Here is a 7,710-nt window from a genome sequence, read left to right on the forward strand (position 1 = left end):
CCATGGGATGGCGCGCGATTTCTTCCAACCGTACCACCTTAAGACGCGAGTGCAGGCGAGTGCAGCAAATGGCATTTTAGTGTTCTGGCTTTTAAACATCTGAAATTGACACAGTAGCACAGTACTGTACACATTACAATTCATTCATTTCATTGCATTTAATTGCACACAATCCATAAAATTCAAACAAAGCAACCGCGATAAACACGTGTGCCTGGGGCGGTTGGCGGCATTAATGCCGTGTGGAGTACAGCAGCGCACACGAAAACGGCGCCATGATTTGTTCAATTAACGGCCGCTGCAGCTGTATATAGTGTATAACTGTGGATACTATTGGCAAAGAAAAGTGGAGTCTTAGCTCTTTTAGACAACCTACTTACGGTGTATCAATATAATATAGGCAATAGGAGTGGTTATTTTGCTGAATCTGGTAGATGTTTGCAGCATGATGAATCTCGAAAAGAAGGAGAAAAGAACAATGGTGTAGACCAAAAAAAACACAATTTATCTAACAGATAATGATTACAAATGTACTCACATTCTGTACATTTGGTATGGGCACATAACAAATGTGGGACGCGTGTGGTCGTCGCGCGCCGTGGAGGATACAATTTGCGCCTGTAGTTCTTGGTTGCTGGGAGTATCCTTCGGCCCTGCGTCCTGCGTCATTTCCAATACCGGATTGACATCACATCCGGTAGGTGGCGTTCTGAAGGGAGAATGACTGAGTGGCTCTGCAGATCCTCCTTGCGTCATCAATTGGCAATTTCTCAATGTTACAAGGCTCTACCCGTTTCGCTGACCTCATCACCTTCCTCAGGAGAAATAAATGACCCAATGCCTTTTCCACATCATTTTGGTTCACTATTACATTCTGCATGTTATATCTACATTTTACACTCTGCAAACTCTTATACTTCTGAAATGTGCAAATAACCCGATGCCCACGAGATCTTGAAATTGTATTTAGGAAATGTAATTACAGTACATCTTGATTTATTGTTGTGTTTCTTTGCCTGCATATCATGGTGCCTGATTGTAAATGAGCTGTACAACATGTGACAGTAATATAATATTATGTTTCACTGTTTGCTGCCAATTTGGAGCCTACTTGGCTTGACAGAGTAAAGAGAAATAGGCTGTCTGGGGAAATTCTCAAATTAAAACTTTTAAAGAAAATAAACTAAGGTAATAAATCAAGTATTGATACTTTTTATGTGCTGGCAATTACACAGCTATAGCGCTATACCCCAAAACAAATCAAATATATAAAATATAGAAAATGTTTACAAACAATCTAATGTAACATAAACATAAAATCAAGTAATATATCAAGAAAAAAGTTTAAGAGTATCCACTTAGATCATAAATTCCTGCAGACGTAATTCACAACTTTATTTGGGTTTTAAATTGGCCACATTAATTATTTTATTTATTATTATATATATTAAGCTTCATTCGGTGCACAGTTTATTGTTTTTTCATAATCTAAAACGTGTAATTTCATAGCAGCATATTCAAGTATGAACTTTCCACAAAAAACATATACAATACAATCATAGCAGTGCATCAACTAATATTAAAAATCGATTCAGATAGCCACACATCAATACATCCAAATCAAATTTCTATCCTTTAAGATGTCAAATAATTATATAATAAAAAATGTAAATTTCTAATTTGTTTTTAGAAAACATGTCCAAAGTAAGAATTAGTTACATATGCACTATTGATAATAGATTTTGGTTTATCAATGCATATTGAAAATAAAAAATACTATTAAATACATTTATTAGCTACAACTTTTTTACTGGGAGTCATCACACCAACACTCAATCCTTTATTATTCTGTAGACATTTGGTGGGGTCATGTATCCCTTATCAATACAAACTAAAATCATATAGAATTGATAACTATAATTAGTATATTATCCAAACTTACTCGATAAAATTAATACTAAAACTCAGATAAGTTAATGGACGCACTATTTCGATTGTATAAATCTATTACTTTAGCAAAAAATATAGTTTAAACGGTAACTAGATATGGGTATATCAATGTGTAAAACACGGAACCAGCAATAAAGGAGACATTGGGATAAAATACCCTCTGTGGTTTAGGTGTAACCCCTCTTACATCTGGGCCCCAGACTACTGCTGCGACACACTTTATTCAAGCAAATACCCAGTATGTACCTGGCAGATACCTGGAATGCGCCGCTCCTCACCTCTGACAAGCCCCGTTGCGTTTGCCTTCCCAGCCATGGTTCATGCCTGGCTGACGGGTGGCTGATCTGTTAAATGATAATGATTAGGATTTAATAGGCTGCAATGCTTCGCGTGTCTACCAGATGGCATAAATTCATGAATTGTAATGCATAATATATATATATACTGTGCAGTATTGCAGCCAGCGGGAATAGAATGCTTCAATCCCTGCCTAGAAAATAACGCAATGCACTCGGGCAGAAAACAGTCACAAACCTCAATACACCCGAGTATACCCGAATTCGTGGGACTAGCCGAGCTCGAATAAAGTGTGTCGCCAGTGTAATACCTATTGCTGTGGTGGGGGCCTGTGTCCTTTATTGATAACCGAAACACTACACGTGGCTGTGGTCAGACAGTGGGAAATAAGTGAAAAGAATTTCTGAGTTTACCAACAAATAATCAATGTCAATAGTAGTGACGCACGAGGATGCCACAACCTCTATATTAACAAACAATTGGTTAACTGAGGAAGAAGTTCATAGGCGGCTTGATAAAATGAAAGTAAATAAGGTACCTGGCCACGATGGCAAACATCCAAGAGTTCTTAAGGAGATAAGTTCAGTAATAGTCAAACCATTACATTTAATATTCAAGGACTCCATTTCTACAGACTCAGTACCACATGATTGGTGTAAAGCAGATGTGGTCCTCTATTTAAAAAGCAAGCTAGATCACAACCGTGGAATTACAGACCTGTAAGCCTGACATCAATAGTAGGGAAGCTACTTGAAGGTTTAATGAGGGATAATATTCAGGAATACCTAATGGAAAATAAAATTATTAGTAATAGTCAGCATGGGTTTATGAAGGATAGATCATGCCAAATGAACCTTATTAGTTTCTTTGTGAACGTAAGTTGAAATTTAGACCAGGGTAATACAGTTGATGTGGTCACATAGTTACATAGTTACATAGTAGATGAGGTTGAAAAAAGACCATTAAGTTCAACCTATGCTAAATTTAGACAACAGATACTTTATCCTATATCTATACTTATTGATCCAGAGGAAGGCAAACAAAAAATCCCATTAAGGGGAAAAAGTATTTCCTTCCTGACTACAAGAATTGGCAATCGGATGAATCGCTGGATCAACATCCTTCCCATGTATACTTATTTGGTATATCCCTGTATAATGAATTCCACATTTTAACTGCCCTTACTGTAAATAATCCTTTCCTTTGTTGCTGGTGAAATTTCCTTTCTTCCAACCTTAAGGGATGGCCCCGAGTCCTTTGTACTGCCCGTGGGATGAATAGTTCTTTTGGAAACTCCTTATATTGTCCCCAAATATATTTGTATATAGTTATCATATCCCCTCTTAGACGCCTCTTTTCTAATGTAAATAAATCTAATTTAGCTAGCCTCTCCTCATAAGTTAGATTGTCCATCCCCTTTATTAATTTGGCGGCTCTTCTCTGCACTCTCTCTAGTTCCATAATGTATTTTCTTAGGATTTGTGCCCAAAATTGTATTCCATATTCAAGGTGTGGTCTTACTAGTGCTTTGTAAAGGGGCATAATTATGTTTACTTCCCTTCCATCCATTGCCCGTTTTATGCAAGATCTTGTTTGTCTCTGCAGCTACTGCATGACATTGGGCACTATTGCTAAGCCTGCAGTCTACAAGCACTCCTAAATCCTTCTCCCTCAAGTATTCCCCCAATATATCTCCACTTAATTTGTAAGTCGCCTTTTTATTCTTGCATCCCAAATGCATAACCTTACATTTATCTGTATTAAACCTCATTTGCCATTTACCTGCCCACGTTTCTAGTCTCTCCACGTCCTTCTGAAGAGAAATTACATCCTGCTCTGTTCTATTACCTTACACTATTTAGTATCATCAGCAAAGATGGAGACTTTGCTCTCGATCCCAACCTCAAGGTCATTAATAAACAAGTTAAAAAGCAGGGGTCCCAGTACTGATCCCTGATGCTCTCCACTCACGACTGTAGCCCAACCTGAAAAAGTTCCATTTATGACAACCCTCTGTTGTCTGTCCTTTAACCAGTTTTCAATCCAGGTGCATATATTATTACTGAATCCAATTTTCTTTATTTTGTGCACCAACCTCTTGTGTGAAACCCTATCAAAAGCCTTTGCAAAATCTAAGTAGACCACATCAACTGCATTACCCTGGTCTAAATTCCTACTTACCTCCTCAAAGAAACAAATAAGGTTAGTTTGGCAAGATCTATCCTTCATAAATCCATGCTGACTATTACTAATAATTTTGTTTTCCATTAGGTATTCGTGAATATTATCCCGTATTAAACCTTCAAAGTAGTTTCCCTACTATTGAAGTTAGGCTTACAGGTCTGTAATTTCCCAGTTGTGATCTAGCTCCCTTTTTAAATATAGGCACCACATCTGCTTTACACCAATCTTGTGGTACTGAGCCTGTGGAAATGGAGTCCTTGAATATTAAATATAATGGTTTGGCTATTACTGAGCTTAACTCCTTGAGAACTCTTGGATGTATGCCATCAGGGCCAGGTGCCTTATTTACTTTAATTTTTTCTAGTCGCTTATGAACTTCTTCCTCAGTTAACCAATTGGTCATTAATATGGAAGTTGTGGCTTCCTCCTGCGGCATTACTATTGAACTTGATTCTTCCCTGGTAAACACAGAGGCAAAGAATTTATTTAATACCTCAGCTTTTTCCTTATCTCCAATAATCTGCCTACCCATCTCACACTGAAAGGGTCCTATATCTTTTTTTTCTCATTTTTTTGTTTTTAAGGTACTTAAAGAACTTTTTAAGGTTGACCTTACTTTCTATTGCAATCCTTTTTTCATTATCCATTTTTGCTAATTTGATTGCCCTTTTGCAATTTTTGTTACATTCCTTATAATTCTGATACGATGTCTCCGTCCCTTCTGACTTAAAGAATCTAAACGCCTTCCTCTTCTTGTCCATTTCCTCCCCTACCTGTTTATTTAGCTACATGGTTTTGACTTATTTCTTTTATACTTATTACCCAAGGGTATACACTGATAAGTGTGCTTTTCTAACAATGTTTTAAAGACTGCCCATTTATCTTCTACATTTTTCCCTGCAAAAACATCATCCCATTGTATTACTACTAAATTAGACCGCAGTTTATTACAATCTGCCTTTCTAAAGTTTAAGGTCTTTGTTGAACCCAAGAAATCAATTTTGTGATAATTTATTTCAAATGAGACCATGTTATGATCACTGTTACCCAAATGTTCTAGGACTTGAATATTTGTTATTACTTCTACATTGTTTGATCTGACCAAATCCAGTATTGCCCCTCTCCTGGTTGGTTCCTCAATAATTTGGGTCATATAATTGTCTTTAAGCACCCCCAAAAACCTGTTTCCTTTTGTTGTAAAGCTAATCTCATTGCCCCAGTCTATGTCTGGATAATTAAAATCCCCCATTATGCAAAAATGACACAGTTTTGATGCCTTTTCCATTTGCAAAATTATTTTAGCTTCCTCAATCTCACAAATACAGTATTTGGTGGTTTATAGCATATTCCCACAAACATTTTCTTAATACTTTTACCTCCACTGCTAATTTCTAGCCACAAAGTCTCTACATTTTCATCATTCCCTTCATAAACATCATCCCTTATAATAGGTTTTAGATCCGGTTTAACATATAAACATACTCCACCTCCCCTTCTATTTGTTCGATCGTTCCGAAAAAGGGAATAACCCTCTAAATTAACTGTCCAGTCATGAGTTTCATCCCACCATGTTTCAGTAATGCCTATGATATCATACTGCTCCCTTGCAGCTATTAATTCAAGCTCCCCCATTTTATCTGTCAGGCTTCTTGCATTAGCATGCATGCATTTAAGTTTTTTTTCAGCCTGTACTATTATCTTATCTGCTCCTTCCTTTCTGCGCCCACTTGGTTTAGTCTTTAGAAATTTTCTAGTATTATCTGTATTTACTGTGGGTGTCTCACTGCTTGACAAACTCGCACTTGCCCACATTATACCTCCATACCACCTTGTATCCTCCTCTATTCCATTTAGTTCATTATCTGTTTCATTCCCCTCCCCCCTCATCCTAGTTTAAAATCTCCTCCTACCTTTTTAGCATTCGCCCCCCTAGCACAGAAGATCCCCCTTCATTGAAGTGCAATCCATCCCTAGATTATAGATGGCACCTCTCAGAAAAGAAGTCCCAGTGCTCTAAAAACCCAAACCCCTCCTTCCTGCACCACTTTCTTAGCCATGCATTAACCTCCCTGATCTCTGACTGACTCCCTGCGGTAGCGCATGACACTGGTAGTATTTCAGAAAATACTACCTTGGGGGTCCTTGCCTTAAGCTTTTGGCCTAGATCCCTGTAATAATTTTTTAGGACTTAGATTTTGCAAAAGGCTTTTGATACGTTTCCACACAAGAGGTTAGTGTACAAAATAAAGCAAATTGGACTCAGTAAAAATATATGCACCTGGATTGAAAACTGGTTGAAGGACAGACAACAGAGGGTTGTCATAAATGGAACTTTTTCAGGTTCGGCTAAAGTTGTGAGTGGAGTACCTCAGGGATTGGTACTGGGACCCCTGCTTTTTAACTTGTTTATTAATGACCTTGAAGTTGGCATAGAGAGCAAAGTCTCCATGTTTTCTGATGATACATGTAAGAATCAGAGCAGGATGTAATTTCTCTGCAGAAGGACTTGGAAGAGACTGGAAACTTGGGCAGGGCAGATGAGGTTTAATAAAGAAAAATGTAAAAGTAAGGGTATACATTTGAGAAACAAGAATAAACAGGTGACTTACACATTAAATGGGGATAAATGAGGGGAATCTATGAAGAAGAAGGATTTAGGAGTGCTTGAAGACAGCAGGCTTAGCAATAGTGCCCAAAGTCCTGCAGTGGCTGCAAAGGCAAACAAGATCTTATCTTAAACAGGCAATAGATGGAAGGGAAGTAAACATAATTATGCCCCTTTGTAAAGCATTAGTAAGACCATACCTTAGAAAAGACATTATGGAACTAGAGAGAGTACAGAGAAGAGCCACCACATTAATAAAGGGGATGAGCAATCTGATTTATGAGGAGAGGCTAGCTAAATTAGTTTTATTTACATTCGAAAAGAGACGTCTAAGAGGGGATATGATAACTATTGTGACAAACGCCCCTCTTTTGTAGTGCTGACGTCTGTCTGGGTTCTTCCCGACACAGTCTTCTAGGGTTAATTATACAACAAACAGGATCATGCAAAGTATTATGCTGCTTAACTCAGGCTTCTGCCTGCTTTATTTTCATCCAAGTAAGGTACTGCAGCTTTAACATGTGAAGGTTAGAGGTACTCAGATACTTTCATTCAGCAGTTCACATATTTCAGTGTTACAATATTTCCCACACTGTTATTTCAAGAAATAAAACCAAAATCATATAAGCAAAATTCTATCCCTTTCAGGGATCTAACTACACATCAGAATCAGT

The sequence above is a fragment of the Ascaphus truei genome, chromosome 5 (assembly GCF_040206685.1).
Source record: "Ascaphus truei isolate aAscTru1 chromosome 5, aAscTru1.hap1, whole genome shotgun sequence".
Taxonomy (NCBI): Eukaryota; Metazoa; Chordata; class Amphibia; order Anura; family Ascaphidae; genus Ascaphus; species Ascaphus truei.